We start from the raw sequence: 19,456 nt of genomic DNA on the forward strand, positions 1-19,456 counted from the left end.
TATGACACTCTATTGCCTCTGGCTTCCATGATTTCTTATAAAAAGTGACTGTTAACCCTTGAGAATACCTCGTACTTGATGACTCTTTTTTCTCATACTATGTTCAAGATCCACGCTGTTCTTGGTTTTCAAAAGTTTGACTGTAATGGATCTAGGTGTGCATCTCTTTATCTTACTTGCAGATCACTGAGATTCTTGGATATGTGGATTAATGGGGTTTTAAAAATCAGATTTGGAAAGTTTTCAGTAATTATTTCTTAAAGGGATTTTCTGCCCTGTTCTCTCTCTCCTGTAGAATTATTTGTTGCTATGCTTGATAGTGTACTACAGGTCTCTGAGACTCTTTATTTTCCTTCTTTCTTTTTTTTTTGTTCCTCAGATTGAATAGTCTTCATCTACCTATCTATAAATTTACTCATCCCTTCTTCCTCCAGAATAAATCTGTTGTTCATATCCTATAGCAAATTTTTAATTCAATTATTTTATTTTCCAACTGTAAAATTACTATTTGAGTCTCATTTCTTATAATTTTTTTCTCTTTATTGAAATTCTTTATTTGACAAGATATTATTGCTAGACTTCCATTTTATTATTTATGCACGGTTACCTATAGTTTTTGAAACATATTTTTAATAACTGATTTAAAATATTTATTTGCGCTGGGTGCTATGGCTCACGCCTGTAATGCCAGCACTTTGGGAGGCCAAGGCGGGTGGATCACTTGAGGTCTGGAGTTTATGCCCAGCCTGGCCAACATGGTGAAACCCGTCTCTACTAAAAATACAACAATTAGCAGGCCATGGTGGTGCATGCCTGTAGTCCCAGCTACTCAGGAGACTGAGGCAGGAGAATCACTTGAATCCAGTAGCTGGATGTTACAGTGAGCTGAGATCACACCACTGCACTCTAGCTTAAGTGACAAAGTGAGAGTCCATCTCAAAAAAAAAGGTAAATGCATCATCTGGCCCGCTCAGGGTTAGTTTCTGTTAGTAATTTTTTTTTTTTTTTTTTTTTTTTTTTTTTTTTTTTTGCTATGAGCTATACTTTCCTGATTCATTACATATATCATACTATTTTGTTGAAAACTGAACATTGACCAGGTGCAGTGACTCACACCTGTAACCCTAGCACTTTGGGAGGCCGAGGCAGAAGGATTGCTTGAACTCAGGAGTTCAAGACCATCCTGGACAGCATAGAGAGATCTCATCTCTACAAAGATAAATAAAATTAGCTGGGCTAGGTGATGTGCACCTGTAGTCTCAGCTACTCTGGTGGCTGAGGTGGGAAGATCACTTAAGCAAAGTATGTGAAAGGTGATCATGCTACTGCACTCCAACCTGAGTAACAGAGTGATACCCTGTCTCCCAAAAACAAATAAATAAATAAAAGAAAAAGGAAAAGAAAACTGAACATTATAAATAACACAATGTGGGTACTCTGGAAATCAGCCTTATTACCCAGATTTGTTGTTTCTGTGTTTTTTGTGGTAGTTCTTGCTGCTACTACCATGTGTTTGTTTTTTACTTTAAGTTCTGGGACACGTGTAGAATGTGAAGGTTTGTTACATAGGTATACATGTGTCATGGTGGTTTGCTGTACCTATTGACCTGTCCTCTAAGTTTCTTCCCCTCTCCTCCCACAACTCCACTCCCAGACAGGCCCCGGCGTGTGATGTTCCCCTCCCTGTGTCCATGTGTTCTCATTGTTCAACTCCCACTTATGAGTGAGAACATGTGGTGTTTGGTTTATTGTTCCTGTGTTAGTTTGCTGAGGATGATAGTTTCCAGCTTCATCCATGTCTCTGCAAAGAACATTTATCTCATTCCTTTTTATGGCTGCATAGTATTCCATGGTGTACATGTACCACATTTTCTTTATTCAGTCTACCATTGTTGGGTATTGGGTTGGTTCCATGACTTAGCTATTGTAAATAGTGCTGCAATAAACATACATGTACATGTGTCTTTATAGTAGAATGATTTATATTCTTTTGGGTATATACCCAGTAATAGAATTGCTGGATCAAATGATATTTCTGGCTCTAGATCCTTGAGGAATCACCATACTGTCTTCCACAATGGTTGAACTAATTTTCATTCTCACCAATAGTGTAAAAGTGGTCATATTTTTCCACAGCCTTGCCAGCATCCATTACTTCTTGACTTTTTAATAATTGCCATTCTGACCGCAGTGAGATTGTATGTTATTGTGGTTTGGATTTGCATTTGTCTAATGATCAGTGATATTGAACTCGTTTTCATGTGTTTTTTGGCTGCAAAAATGTCTTCTTTTGAGAAGTGTCTGTTTATTTCCTTTGCCCACTTTTTGATGTGTCTTTCTCTTGTAAATCTGTTTAAGTTCCTTGTAAACTCTGTACATTAGACCTTTGTCAGGTGGATAGATTGCACACAGTTTCTCATATTCTGTAGGTTGCCTGTTCACTCTGATGACAGTTTCTTTTGTTGTACAAAAGCCTTTTAGTTTAATTAGATCCCATTTGTCAATTTTGGCTTTTGTTGCAATTGCCTTTGGTGTTTTAGTCATGAAGACTTTGCCCATGCCTATGTCCTGAATAGTATTGCCTCGGTTTTCTTCTAGGGTTTTTATGGTTGTAGGTTTTACATTTAAGTCTCTAAGCCATCTTGAGTTAATTTTGGTATAATGTATAAGAAACGGGTCCAGTTTCAGTTTTCTGCATGTGGCTAGCCAGTTTTCCCAGCCTCATTTATTGAATAGGAGATTCTTTCTCCATTGCTTATTTTTGTTAAGTTTGTCAAAGATCATAGATGGTTGTAGATGTGTGGTGTTATTTCTGAGGTCTCTGTTCTGATCCATTGATCTACATTTCTGTTTTGGTACCAGTACCATGCTCCCTAACTCATTTTATGAGTAAACTGGTAAGAGACACAACAATGAAAGAAAATTTCAGGCAAATATCCCTGACGAACATTGATGCAAAAATCCTTAATACTGGTAAACCATATCCAGAAATACATCAAAAAGCTCATTTACCACAATCAAGTTGGCTTCATTCCTGGGATGCAAGGCTGGTTCAACATGCAAATCAACAAATGTAATCCATCTCATAAACAGAACCAAAGACAAAAACCACATAGTTATCTAAATAGACACAGAAAAGCCCTTTGATAAAATTCAACACTTCATGTTAAAAACTCTCATTAAAATAAGTATTGATGGAACATACCTTAAAATAATAAGAGCATTTATGACAAATCCATAGCCAATATCATTCTGAATGGGCAAAAGCTGGAAGCATTTCTCTTGAAATCCAGCACAAGACAAGGATGTCCTCTCTCACCACTCCTATTCAACATCATATTGTAAGTTCTGGTCATGGCAGTCAGGCAAGAGAAATAAATAATGGATATTCAAATAGGAAGAGAGGAAGTTAAATTGTCTCTGTTTGCAGATGACATGATCTTAAATTGAGAAAACCCCATCATTCTCAGCCCTAAAACTCCTTAAACTGATAAGCAATTTCAGCAAAGTCTCAAGATACAAACTCAATGTGCAAAAGTCATAAGCATTGCTTTACAACAACAATAGCCAAGCGGAGAGTCCAATCATAATGAACTCCCATTCACAATTGCTACAAAAAGAATAAAATAGCTGGGAATGCAGCTAAACAGAGATGTGAAGGACCTTTTCAAGGAGAACTAGAATAAGAGAGGACACAAACAAATGGAAAAACATTCTATCTTCCTGCATAGGAAGAATAAATATGAAAATGTCCATACTGCCCAAAGTAATTTATAGATTCAATGCTATTCCTATCAAATTACCATTGACATTTTTTCACATAATTATTTAAAAAAAAAAACCTTTAAATTTCATATGAAATAAAAGAAGACCCCATAAAGCCACAACAATCCTAAGCAAAAAGAACAAAACTGGAGGCATCACACTACCTGACTTCAAACTATACTACAAGGCTGCAGTAACCAAAACAGCATGGTACTGGTACCAAAATAGGGACCCTCTTTGACTGATAGTTTAAGTCTATATTTTTTGTTGTATGCAACCGTAGAAGCCTCTGTCCATCTAGCTTTGTTGTCAGTTAATAACAAAAAGACACAGTCCTTAATGACTTGAGCCAGTAAACATCTCATCATTTGCCAAAAGCTTTATATCTATATTGATGTAGATATTCAAAGTTTCACATGTGTACCATAATCTCTATTTCTTTTACACTTTCACCTATATTTCCTTTGTGTGTGTCCCATATTTTATTTTGTAGAGTTACAAAGTATAGGTGAAAGGTAGTCTTCTGGACCTTACCAGTGTGCGGGAGTAGATTTCTAGTGACAGATTTACTCTAGCATTCCAATTTCCCTAAGATTTTAATTTCTTCCTTACTTTAAACCAGTAAAGATCTATCATCTTCAATTCACCAACAGTGGGCAATATGTTTATAGGTGTTTCACCCAACCAATCAACTAAGCTGCTAGCACCTTTTCTAATTCATTGACCTACAACATTAAATGGAGAATTTCTACTTAGTGGATTTATATCAATAAATTTAGCTTAATCCATTTTTATATTTCTTGCATCATTCAATCCTGTATTTATAATATCTATTTCCCAGAATAGAATAGAAATCTATTCTCGATTTCTGTTTGTATATTAGAAAACTCAAGTTAGTACATTTAGAGTACAATGCCATTGCTCAAGTGTCACACTTTATACTTCACCTTTAGGGGTGTACGGGAACTTGAGTCTAGTTATGAGTCTAGAAGCAAAGAAAGTTGGTGGGCATGAATCCTAAAGATAATCAGTATCCTACAGATAATCCTAAAGATAATCAGTATTGTCCTGCTTAACACCTGCCTCAGGGGAGACCGTTATTTTTTCCTTAGGTAATTCTGGATTAATTCCTCAGACAGAGATGAAAATTGTTAACACTGTGGATGGAGAGACCACTACCAATGAGATAGATGCGCTTACTGCCACTGGGTAGTGGTGAAGCCACCTCTGCTGTAAGAAAAAACTTCATCAGGGTAGAAGCATCAATGCTCTAGTTTAATTAGGGTCTTCTCACACATCTACATCTCAAGTTATAGGATCCCATCCTTTTCCAACCAATGCCCCCACTTCAACGGTAGATACCTTGCAAAGCTGAGAGTTCAAATTTTGTTTTAACTTAGCATATATCATTAAGAGAATTTGTGTTTGATTCTCAAATTTCAACCCTGTGACTGCAGTAGAGAAGATTTCCCTGCAGGGCAGACATGGAAGCTTTTGTACTATTTTTGCTGTTAATCCAGAGACAAGAATTGTCTTATCCTTTTCTTTCTATCATTTTTCCAGCAACATTAGAACCAACCAACCAACATCATTATACTCTTTACTGTTCCATAAATGTTTAAAAATACAGTTTACAGATTCACCAACTTCCTTGCCTTGAACAAGTGCTTGATTAGAAGTATCATATCCAATGTAGATATTTTGCATATCCCTCTAAACAGACCAAGCCATGAATGATCAGTGTTTTGTCTACTATTGAAAGTAGAGTCTTTAACATTTTGAGGTCTAATCAGATTAGGGAGCCACTTCCAGAAACCTAGAAACCAATTAAGAAAGCTCATCCTTAAATATCTCCTACTCTAGAATCAACTCTGATACCAAAATCTGTATTAGTCAGGGCTCTCCTGAGACAGAATGAACAGATGATAGATAGATAGATAGATAGATAGATAGATAGATAGATAGATAGATAGATACATACATACATACATACATACATACATACATAGAGAGAGATAGAAGAATGAGGGGATCTGTTAGGGAAATGAAATCACACAATTATGGAGGCTGAGAAATACCATGATAGGCTTTCTGCAAACTAGAGAACCGGAGATGCTAACAACATGGCTTAGTCCATCTAAAATTTATCAGAACCAGAGAAGCCAATGGTGTAACTCTCAGTTTAAGGCTGAAGGTTTAAGAACCCAGGGGGCCAATGGTGCAAGTCTTTGAGCCCAAAGGCGTGAAGTTCTGATGTCCAAGAGCAGGAGAAGAAGACTGTCTCAGCTTTAAAAATAACAGAAATTCACTTTTCCTCTAAATTGTGTTCTATCTGTGCCCTTAGCCATTTGAACGGTGCCCATCCACATGAAGGACAATCTTCGTTACTCAGTTCAGTGATTCAAGCATCAGTCTCTTCAGGAAAAACCCTCACAAATATGCCTAGAAATAATGCTTTACCAGAAATCTGTTTATTCCTTAATCTAGTCAAGTTGACATATAAAATTAGCCATCCTAGGAGATGTTTGGATTCATTTTTCATTGTTTAAATAATTAAAATAGAAGTTCAGTAAACCTCTGTGATCAAAATGGCTTCTAGTCATGGTGTGATATTCCCTCATTATATATTTAGTTCACCAATGTCTTTAAAATATTTTAAATATTTTTAGCAAATTGATTTAGTGTTATTTGTTTATAGTAAGAAAGTTGGCTTTATTAGGTCATATACCATTATTGGAAATTGGGAGCACTTATTTTACTGCCTCTTTGCTGATCTTTCTCTACTCTTAAATTATAAATCCTTCTATGACAGATAAGATATACTCCAAACTCTAAAAAGTGTTTATTCTAGTTTTACTTCTCATTTATGTATTCAGTACGTAATGTCATCATTGAGATCTTAGATATACCATAGTACACCAAGGGACCTAATTTCTCTCTTGTAGAAGTTTGTCTATCAAATGGAATACATGTCGGGGGAGTTGTGGCATCAAGAGAGAAGTCAGCAATGGCAGTCAGGGCAAGATACATAATCTATCTTGTGTCAAATAGTAGAACTAGATTTTTCTGCAAATATAACTCCTCTGATTCTGCTTATTCATTTAAAGTTCCATCACTTTCAGCTTTCTTTATGCTCTGGCTCACACTAATTGTAGAGCAAACTCAGATCATATATGCTCACTTTATGTAATTTCTTGAAATCATTCTTAATGACTTCCATATTCATCTTAATTCTTTCAGAACTAACAACATTTAATTTTATTGCTATCATCATTCTGTATTGGCTTCTTATTAATATTGTTCTATACTAGATGATATGATGGCAGGGTATTTTTCCCTTTCCACCGAACAAGAAATTCAGTATGATAAAGTTATAATACTAAACTAAGTTCTAATGCTCTCTTAAAAAATGAAACTCTTCCGTCTTCTAATTTCAAAAATTAATGAAAATGTATTTTATTTATTCCATCTATTATTATTTACAATACATTTTATGTCTTTGTTTAATTAATACTTCTATCCCAACAAACTATCACTTTATTTTACCTTAAAAACCAGTCTTTTTTATATCCTTTGTACTTAAAACATTGACATGTACCACGTTATGTAAAGTATTTTTTATGCTGTTAGCACTTTTTATTCTTTACACATATGAAGAATGTGTGTGTCCTGGCTGTTCAGCAGGTGCTGCTTTTTAATAATTTTCTACGCCTGTATTAAGTTGTCTGAATAAAGGGTTTAGGACATGTACATGCTCACAGTGCATACTATTGGGTGCCAAGTCCAGCCTTAGATATTATAGGTTGATTTTGGTTTGCACAGTTTTTGTTTGCTTTGGGGGTTATTTATGTATGCACTGGCATCTGTGCTGGTAATTTATGAAGAAATTGGTAACTAGGTGACAGATCTTGTTGACTTTTAGTATGTGATTCTTATGTTATTAAGGAAACTTATGTTATTTATCAGGTAAAGATAAATTCAATTTTACATAAGTCAACAACTTGATGGAAAATTTAAAAGCCATAATTCATCAAGGTATTAATTCCATATAGAATATAATATTACATGTGAGAAAAAACAATTTATTTTATGCATATAATAGGTAAAGGGTTTACTGCATAATGCAGGTTACATTATAATACTGAGTTTTATTTGACCATTGCCTCACAATCTTCATACCCTGCTATCGGTTATGCAGTGTCCAAGTGACATTCAAATTGAATGCCAATAATAAAATTTGAATTTGAGAGGAAGGCAAGTGATTTTTTACTTCTCTCCTTTTTGCCCTTTCTGACATGAAAAATAGCTTATGCATGCTGGGCTTAACAGTTAGGTGATGGGTTGACAGGTGCAGCAAACCACCATGGCACACGTTTACCTATGTAACAAACCTGCACATCCTGCACATGTATCCCAGAACTTTAAATAATAACATATGTATTCAAAACATATCTACATATTTAGAGCAAACTCACTGTTCCAAATGTAGCATCATCCATTTCTGCCCAGGACACCTTTAGAGAATATTATTAGGTAGCCTAATTTTGTATATTGCAATAGTAATGAGATATATTTTTGATAAGTTAGAAGTGAATCAAAAGGCTAAAATAAATTAGATCAACTGAGGCCATTTGAAATTCTATAATAAACAATAATAATTATAGAAAATTTACAATATATTTGTATGTTTTGCATGGTATTTCTAAAATGAGCTCTGAAAAGCACAAGAGTGTTACTTGTAGAAATGAGCAGTCATACATACTCTAAACTAATTTATAAAATAGTGCTATATATTTACATTTAGTTTTTAATATTAATGTATTTATAATAACTTTCTCCTAATTCATACAAAGATAAGAAAATAAAGTGAAGAAGTACCACTATATTTTCATGTCATATTGGTTTATCCCCTTCAAAATATTGTATATTATGTCATATTAAAATGATATATTACAAGCATCCTGCCCTGAATGTCATTTTAAACTTATTGAATAAGAACAATTTCTTAAAATAAATAGAAACAATATGAAATATGACAAAAGTAACAAGTTATAATACACATTTTGAATTATTTGGTATATTTAAACCTGGCCAAGTTATATTTAAAGATTTAAAGATTTTTAAAGTGATTGTGAACTTCCTCCACTAAGTAATTTAAGATTCTAGTAGAATATGGATACAGACGCTACATTCCTACGTTATGGTTGTGTGTCACTGAAGTAATCTGGCGCTTCTAAGGAACTTAGAGCAGTCCATGACTATGTGGAAATCATAGTTTCCTCAGTCCTTCTTTATTCTACTTATTTTACTGCCCCATCCCTGTACTTATTCTCAAATCTAAATTTATTCACTCAAAGTTAATTTTTTTTCACTTGTGACGTATAATTATATATTTGGTACCTTTCTAGGTCATATAAAATAATAATTTCCATGCAGTTATTTATTTATTTATTTATTTGTATTTTTTTTTTTGAGACGGAGTCTCGCTCTGTCGCCCACGCTGGAGTGCAGCGGCCGGATCTCAGCTCACTGCAAGCTCCGCCTCCCGAGTTTACGCCATTCTCCTGCCTCAGCGTCCCGAGTAGCTGGGACTACAGGCGCCCCCCACGCCTGGCTAGTTTTTTTTATTTTTTAGTAGAGACGAGGTTTCATCGTTTTAGCCAGGATGGTCTCGATTTCCTGACCTCGTGATCTGCCCGTCTCGGCCTCCCAAAGTAATTTATTTTTATCCAGGGTACCATTGATAAATATTATCAGATGGCCTTGTTACTGTACTAGATGAAGAAGATCAATAGTTCTAGTAAAGTTGCTCAGCTACCTGGAAAACCCCATAAAAACACAATTACAACCACTATAAACGAACCACTTTATAGTCAAAACTCAACCAAACCTTCAACGTGCAGGTGCCTGGGAATTAGAAATACCTTGGATTACTAAGGATAATCATTTAAAATGAGTATTCGGTCACACGATCAGGTAACCCAAGTTATGTTAGTACTATCATTATTCTTGACAAATGAAAATGTGGATACTTGTTTCCCTGAACTACCAAAATGTGAACTATCAAAATTTATTAGAAGTATGTTTACTCTGAAGAAAAATACACATACTGGTATCAATGATTTACTCTAATCTTTTCAGCTCTTCCTTAGTTTCCCATTTTTCTAAAACATCCTCTTTTAATTGCAATCTTGTAATTAATAATCATAAATTGAGCCTATTGATTATCAGCACTAATTAAAAACAATAATCACAGGCGTCTAGATGAACATACATCTATCCCCTAATAATCTAGTGGATACACTGGTGAATTCTGACAGCTAGAAAAATCATCATTAAACTATTTCTGTGTCACATCATTTTTACTTTGAGGAAAAAAATACTTTTTAAATTACACCTGTAATTTTATCAGTCTTTGCTCATCACGACAGATTAACTTCAAAGTATATTGCAGAACAGTTCTCTAGGGGGCCTTGACCTGACCCAGTTCCCCTCCCACCTGTTTTGCCTATAGTTCTGAAGAATAACTGTGGAATGTGCTAGGAATGCAATATGCTAAAAAGATACTTGAAAATGGGGAGGAACTGGTTGGAACAGTCCAGGTTTTCTTCCATCCCCCACTAGAAACACGATATTTTTCAATGCTTTCTCCCAGTAGTTCATACAACTTCAAGGGATACTTCAGCTGTGGTGCAAGTGGGGTGCATGTAGATAAGACCTGTACCTGATGGGCTGCTTTTTTGAGCATGGGGGTGGACGGTCCAGTGAATCCTAGGTTTCTGTTGTCCCTTGCGCCTATCCGTGAGTAATAAACTTGCTTCATGTAACTATTTCACTGGACTCAGACAGGTTGGTAACCAGCACATGGTGAATCTGCTTCACGTATATCATGCAGAGAGTCTTTCAGACCTAGAATATAAGGAGGGCTTTTAAAAATTAGAATATAAGAGGATTGTGCCTCCACCACACATGGGTATCACCATATCTGGAGTTGGATGTTGATGGAAAAAATTATTTCATAAAAATGCTATCTAATAGTAGAAATAAAGCCACTTAATTTTACAGAGAGGATAGATTCACAACTGTTTGCAGGCTTATTATTCATTGTATTTCATATCCAGAGTTCCCAATCACAGTTTACTTAGCACAGAAAGTCCATCAATTTTTAAGTAATTAATAGCTTTACTTCCCTTGATGCTCTCTCCCTTTGCTGTACATGCTCATTATTATGGCTATCAATTATCTTCTTAACCGATGATTTTAATAAAGGTAGCTCAACTATTAGCAAATTGCTCAGAAGCTGCTAATAGCTCTCTAGAGAGCACTTGTCTCACCCCTGTATCTGCCACCTTATCAAAAGGTCACATTAATTATATCACCCTTATGGAGAGGAAATCAACATGTCAGTCAGATGGGCTCACAATTGTGCTGCAGGTAGAACATGAGGATTAAATCAGGTTTATTTAGTGTCCCAAAGTAGCCCATTTACATTTAGCCCTTGTAAATGCAATGAACACAAATGAAACAATAAGTCACACTTAGATTTATGAGTTTACTTTTTGGCAAAAGGCTAATTTGCTCTTCTTTTATGTTTATAGTTACTAGTAAAATATTGTAAGTCATCAGATGTTGGTTAAGAATAGTTTTTAAAAATCTTCATAAAATGGCTCCAGAAGAGTAAGGGTTTCATTGTGCCTGTAGAGATCTTTCATTTATCATCTCAATGTTTTACTAATTATGAACATAAATTCATTTTTGATAACCTTCTCTCACTCTTATATGCTCCACATTCTTGAGATCATAGCTTAAGAACTAATTATGAGAAAAGCTAGGACACAGGCCAGGGAAACTGTATGAATTTGAATATTTCTAATTAATATTAATATGTATTACTTGGATAAGTAAATATCTTCTACCCACTTTTTTTACAAGTGAGTTCTATGTGCCTGGGAGCCAATTTCCTATTCAACATTCTTCTGCCATTAATACATTATTTTTCAGACAAGACACAATTATCCATTTGTTCATTTCACATAGTATAGTCTTTAAATACTTATTGGTGTTTTAAATTGAGAACAATGCCACAATTTATAAATATTTTTTAGTTTCTTTGGACAAATTGCTGACTGTGCACTTAAGTCATGGTCCCAGCAAAACAGATGGCACACACATTTTAGGATAATTTAAGGATTAAAAAAAAAAAAACAAAAAACTATCATTTACACAATTAGAAGTAGATACAGGAAAATAATGAAAGATAACACAGTGGTAACAGGTTTTGTGTATCTTAGCCCCTAAAGATGACAGGGGTTGAATAGACAAAAGTTTCAGAATGGAAAGTAGAGTCAATAGAAAGTCTTCCTTAAGAGGATCTGTGACTATCAGCTGGAACACAACCAATCCCAGTAACTTGGCCAGGAGGCAGTCAAGGGTTAAACATCCTCATCTCACCCTCCTCTTTCCTGCCAATGTTGGATTCCTTTGTGGCAGCACTTCTTAGAAAAAAAGTCAAGGCAGGCCATTGATGTAATACACATATATCAGCTTCCTGGGGTAAATAACAGGGTAGAGAGTGGTCGAGAATTAATCTGAAGAGTTAAAATTAAGATGGTAATTTTAGAGACTGAATTTATAAATTTTTAATTGTCAGCTGGGATGAAATAGGACATAGAACTGGAAAAATCTGATATGTGCAAAGTGTGGAAACAGGCAAAGGTATATGCATTCTAAAAAAAAAAAAGGAGTGAAAAACTAAGATAGCTAAAAATTTAAGAAGAAGTTTTAGACTCCCAAAGGATTGATATGTTCAGGAGAGAAGCAGTTTGGAAGCTCTGACTAAGCAAGAGTAAAATGTAACATCAAGTCCACCAACTTGGAATCAGCGCTACAAAGGCAAACCTCTCTCAAGAGCATCAGTCCTCTGCCATACTACTGAGGAAACTTGTCAAGTTACTAAACAGCTCTAAGCCTATTTTTTTTTCCTCATGTATAAATTAGTATCTAACAGGGTAAAGCCACAATTAGGCCTGAGACGTAAGAAGATGCAAATGAGAATTTTGAGTTTAATGTCCAAGCATAACAGCTAATCTTTATATATATATATAATTTTAAGCTTATATTTCTTGTCTATATACCGGTCTAGACTATGGTCTTCCAATATCCATTGCAAATTGTAAAACCATATTATTATTTATCTCAAAATCTAATAATTACAGGGCATAGCTAATTTTCGCTTCCTTGTAATTAACAATTATATCCTAGATAAGCATTACACTAGTTTCTGATTTATTAGAGATAATCTTCTCTATATGATATCTTGAACCCAATTATAACTGTGTTTTATTCATAGTAAAATAATGTAATAATGTCTTTATTACTACAGTGAGCCATTCAACTTAAAGCATTCATTTCTCCCTTAGCCACATGGAAAATCTCTTAGATTAATTCCTGTAAATACTTGTTTAACTAAATTAAATTTTAACTATTTTATTTTTGATGAGATATACAAGCAGAGGAACTAAAAACAATTCCTGGACAAAAGTGTTTTCCACCAGGGTCCCATTGAACCTGAAATAATTACCGCTAGAATAATTCCTAGGGGTTAAATTACTATCTCTTAGATAATCTTTTAACCTCAATATGTATTATTGAAGAATAGGTGCTCCATTTAGACACATTAATGCTAAATTGATAACGATGTGTCAATACCATTACCTAGTAGATCTTGCAATGTCATTACAAATGTCTTCTATTTTTGGACATGGAAAATATATGTCCAGCTTGAGGATGGTAATAGGAATTGATGTTTCACAGATTGCTGGCAACTGATAATACACCAACTTTTTATAAATAAAGACTCTGAATAAAACACATCGGCTATTATATAGTCGATAACGCATTCTGTTTATCAGAAAAATATTATGTAATGTATTGACCATTAAGAGAGCAAGTGTCATGAAAGCTGATTTTTTGATAAGGGGACTAGATTTTAATTGGTGCTTTTGCCTACATACTCAATATAACAATAATAACATTCAGACAAAAAAGCGTACCACGTTTTTCAAAGAGGAATTCCACACTGAGATATGAACCAATCCTCATATTTGACTCCTGTTATTTGCAAAATATATTCTTGGATTTTACTGGGAACGGAATACTTGGAAGCTCACTACATTCTTTAAGAGAAAGTATTTTTTAACATACAATACTTTGTTTCCAGCAGCAAAACTCACTATTAGCTTTGACCTTGGGTCGTAATTTTTCAGTTTTTTTGGGAGAGGATGGTGATAGTATACTTGTGTTATTACTATATGAAATAAATGAATATACATTCTAATAGTAATAATAGCTATAACACTCACTATTTCAGTCAAGCCCTTTAAATAAATATATATTTAACTATATATTTTATAGATAGATATATTTTAGACAGTGAATTTATCAATTTCACTCTCTTGTATAGCACTCATAGTTCTAATTAAGGAATAATTAGTATATAAAGAATAATCCAGATAATAAAAGCTAATATCTAGAGAGCACTCATCTATGAGAACTAAAAATAACAATCCAAGTCCCAATATGCCACTTTGGGTTTTCTGTTTAAAATGACATTTTCCTGGTAGCGTGCAAGCCAGGAAACTTCTGAGAGACCTAGCGCTCCACTCTGGATCTTGGTAGCCAGGTCCAGGCACTTCAATTAACTTCCAGAAGATGGCAGACCCTCCAGGAACAGCAGAGTGAGAAACTGATGTCTGACAACAGAGTGAGAGTTCAAATATTCCTTGTAGCAGACACTGTGAATGAAGCACTTGAGGTTACCAAGAGACTAAAAGCAAAATAAATTGTTTTAATTAAAAGCCCAGATCTTAGCCGGAGGAAAAGGAAAGGGTATCTTCAATTGTGGTTTGAAAGGAGGTGTTCACTTAACAAAAGAACCTAAAGTTGTGGGAAAGCTGGCTAAACATGATTGGGTATGTTTGGGGCAATAAACCAAACTCCAAAAGAAGATGTGAAAGTTAATAAGCTGATGGTTACTGAAACCTTGGACACTTCCAGAAAAACTTACCTGGTGATTCTAATGGACAGGTCCTACAATGGCCCCATGCTGGTGGGCAGGCCCCAGGGGCCATTGACGTTGAAGAGGTGGATGCTTCAAATTCAGAATTTATTTTTAAGGAGCAAATTTTTCAAGGGATGAAGGACAGCCGAGTTCAGAGTTGAGCAGATGGCAGAAAATCTAGGCTTCCTTGGGTCTTTGAAAAATCAGGTTGCAGATCAAATTAAGAAACTGTATAATCTCTTCCTAAAAATTGATGCTACTCAGGTGATAGTGAATCCCTCTGGTGAAATTTGAGAAAGACAAGTTGTCTGCTTTAATGCCACCGTAAACTTTCATGACAATGCAGGATTCTGACAACAGGACATATCTGCTATGGATGACAAATCGGAGAATGAGCCTGATATGGTTTGGTTCTGTGACTTCACCCAAATCTTACCTTAAATTGTGATCCCCACATGTCAAGGAAGGGACTTGGTGGGAGGTGATTGAATTGTGGGGGCGGGGGCTGCCCCGTGCTGTTTTGTGATAGTGAGTGAGTTCTCACGAGATTTGATGACTTAAAAGTGTGGCACTTCCTCCTTCTTTCTCTCTTGCCACTATATAAGAAATGCCTTGCTTCCCCTTCACCTACTGACATGATTGTCAGTTTCCTGAGGCCTCCCCAGCTATGCAGAACTATAAACCTCTTTCCTTTCTGTCTTTTATAAATTACCCTGTCTCAGGTAATATACAGTAGCATGAAAACGCACAAATACAGAGCTCACTGAATATGAAGATGCCAGACATGATCTAAAATACATAGGAATGGATGGGAATATTACCTGCTTTGTGAATGGTGCTGGATTAACCATGGCTACTTGTGATACCATTTTCCATAACAGTGGGAAGCCAGTCAACTTCTTGGAATCTTGAAGGTTGTAAAGGAAGCTCAAGTATATCGAAAGCATTCACATTGCTCACAGCTGACCCTAAGGTTGAAGTCATCCTTGTCAGTATTTTTGGTGGTGTCGTCCACTGTACTATCATTGCCAATGGGATCACCAAAGCCTTCCAGGCATTAGACTTAAAGGTTCCCTGGAAGGAACCAGTGTTCAAGAGGCCCAGAACATACTCAACAATAGTCCAACAGTGAACTCCCCATTATATCAGCCCAAGAAGGCTGTAGCCAGCATGGCCAATAAGTGATGTCTTTGTCCTGATCGGTTGAAGAAAGCAAGCCATTTTTCCACAAAAATGGACATCTCTGATCACTGTGAAGGAAATTATCTCATTGGGAAATGAAGGAGATAAATATGAGCAAGAATCATTATCTGAAAAATATTTTTTTTGAAACAGAGTCTCACTGTGTTGCCCAGGCTGGAGTGCAGTCACGTGATCTTGGCTCACTGCAACCTCTGCCTCCCAAGTTCAAACAATTCTCCCCTCTCAGCCTTCTAAATAGCTGGCTCTACAGGCACATGCCACCACACCTGGCTAATTTTGTATTTTTAAAGTAGAGATGGAGTTTCACCATATTGGTGAGGCTGGTCTAGAACTCCTGACCTCAAGTGATCCACCCTCCTCAGCCTCCCAAACTGGTGGGATTACAGGTGTGAGCCACTGCACCTGACCTGTCTGAAAAATCTTAAACCTGTATTTTCTAGAATAAGATATCTAGACAGCCGAAATCTGCTTTTACTTATAGCCTTTATAAAAATAATGTCCTGCATTCTCATACTTTTCTATTACGGTAAGCCTGCTCAATAAGCAGTGTTTTGCTGACTTTGGGGAGCAGTATATGTGGACAAATATTGGGTGCATAATCAGAATTTGAAATCAGGTCCTGGTTCACTTACAATAATCTTGGTGGACATCTAATCCTACATAATAAAAAAAAATAATCAGAGGCCGTAAAAAATGCAGACAAGATACATTTAATGTATAAACTACCAAAAAGGCACAGCTAAGACATCCAAATGAAAAGCTATTATATACTGCAGCAGCTTTTATAAGTTTCTAATTCCAACATGTTTGAAAAATCTGTGAGTATTTCAAAGTATATTTTACTGTGGAATGTCTCCATTAATATACCATACATGTATTTCATCATTTTCTTTAATATTGAATATACTGTTTAGCTCACACTAGAAAGAAAGCCATAACCATGCCATTGTTTTCCCCAAAGCTTCTCCAGCTATGTAACCTGCTAAATGTTTGACCCATCAACAACAGGAAACAGTTGTGAATATAACTTTTTCTACATGAATGCCAATCAGTTACTTAAGGTCAAGTTGATTGCATCATTCATCTTTCTCCTTGAAGGAGGCACCAGCTTGCCTTCAATGCGATTAATACATATCCTTATATGGCCTGACCTTCTCTGACCACACCGTCTCAGCCAGAACTACTATCTGAAGACTCACAGGGTATCTAATTTATCAAATACAGTATCTCCCATTATATTATCTTGGCCCAAAGAACCCACTGCATGGTGAAGGATCATATCAATGGGCACGTGACTGCAGGAACCACTACTTTAACATACATCATATCATTAGGGAAGTTGACCTAATGAAACATTGAGATGGCCACTTAAAGGCATAACTAGCACAGCAGGCAGGGATTGATTTCTGGCCTTATTAGAAGGATATCCTAGTTTCAGTGTGTGAACTCACGGCCTTCTGGGGCACTATATCTCGGCTAGAAAAGATAGGTTCAGGAAGAAGAGGATAGAAGTAAGAGAGACATCATGCCATTTTCACAATTTTTATTCAAAGATTGGACAAACTATTTCTGGTAGTATGGTGGTCATGAGAGTAATTATAACAGAGGAAGAACATAAGGTTCTTCCTGAAGTTCTATCTGCTACCTGATTATTTTGGACTTCTCATACTAACAGACCAGAAGTGTGTATTTATAGATTTTATAATGAAAAACTGGAAGTTAACAATGTAAAAACAGCAGTAATAGTTGTGCATGGTAAAATATCATAAATAAAAAAGTAAAAACTTAATGAAACCATTGCCTACTTTTATTTCAAAAGGCTAATCTTTCTGGAATAGAATGTTTATCATGTACATATTATAATGCATTATAAAATATTTATATATTTTAATATATTCTTTATTATATATTGCATATATATTATACTGTGTATATATACATTATAATGTTTGTAATGTATATAAATATATAATGTAAAATTCAAAATAAAAATGGAGGAAATACTGGAAGAGATGGTTCCGCATAATGCAGACCGAATGGGAGTGAGTCCTCCTATATAAACCACTTAAAATCACATGGGAAGTCTTCCTCCCAGAATTACAAATTCAAAATTCACTGACTCTCTATTTCTTATCTATAATATTGAAAATAACATAAAAATCTGACACCACACTCTGTTACTAAATCTGAAAATAACAAACATTCTTATCTATTGCTCATGGAAGTGGAAAAACATACAATCCTACAGAGGACTTGGCTAAACAAACGATTGATGCATTTAGTCTTTCACAAAGTATTCACATCACTGGAACTGCACCTTCAACACACTTCTGCACAAATATAAAACTTTACACTCATTGTGTCATTGTTGCTATAAGCAAAAAAAAAATTAAACAAAAATGTCTCTAGAGATAAAATTTATTAAATAAATTACAGTTCCTGCACTCAACCCAGGAGGAAGTGGTCATTAAAAATGAAGCGGATGTCTCTGGAATTATAGGGAATGATCTCTAGAATATATTGTCAAGTGAAAAAAGCAAAATGCATAAGAGTGTATATGATTATATAATATGTACACCGAAAAATACAGATTTGTCTATTATTACCAAAAGAATGTTGAAAAAAAGTATCCACAAACTATAAAAGTTGGTTTCACATAAGGAGAGAACATTGTTGAGAGAGTAGGAAAAGTTGTGGTACTTTTCTGAGTACAGCAATTATATGCAGTCTTGGTTCTGCATATGTAAATGTTTACACATTCAAAATAAATAGAAAGAATGAACAGTCTTAAAATTGTAAGCAATTTACAATGAATAAATTTAACTCTGTTTAAATTAGTACTACAACTGCCCACAATTAGTACTATAACTGCCTGAAGAAAAATATTTGGTACGATTAAAGGTTAAAACAAATAATTCTAGTGTTATTAAGAAATCACACTTTTAAGGTAAAAGGGAAAAAAGATGCAAATATAAAATCAAATAAATTACACATAACTTCTGAAGATTACATTTGAATTTGAAGTATAAATTGATGCATTATTTTTAAAATGTATTTTTTTGCCCTGGTGACTGAAAGATGCAGTGTAACTCTGCAACTTGATACAGTGAGACTCCAGTTGGGTCACACTCCAAGAACTCATAGGCTTACTTCTAAATACTATTTCTGCTGAAAGAAACTGAGAACCTTGGTAAATGGCTGGTTTTACTACTGGAAAAGGGAAAATATAAAGTAGCCTGCCACATGGCAGAGATTATTGGAAGCATGTGAAAAAAAAAGAATACAGAAGATAACTTGACAAGATTTCCACTGACCACATTTGTGGCAATTTTGACAATTTGTGACAACTCTTCTAGCAATACAATAAATGCCTACTATTAACTCTAAAGTGTTAGTTAAATTGAATCTGTGTGTCCATAGAGATATGTG

The 19,456-nt window shown here is 35.1% G+C and overlaps 1 pseudogene; it reads left to right on the plus strand.

Moving 5' to 3' along the window:
- Positions 1-14,408: 14,408 nt before the first annotated feature.
- LOC100997541 lies at positions 14,409-17,346 on the plus strand (annotated as a pseudogene).
- The last annotated feature ends 2,110 nt before the right edge of the window (positions 17,347-19,456 follow it).

This window comes from Papio anubis, chromosome 5 (assembly GCF_008728515.1).
Source record: "Papio anubis isolate 15944 chromosome 5, Panubis1.0, whole genome shotgun sequence".
NCBI lineage: Eukaryota > Metazoa > Chordata > Mammalia > Primates > Cercopithecidae > Papio > Papio anubis.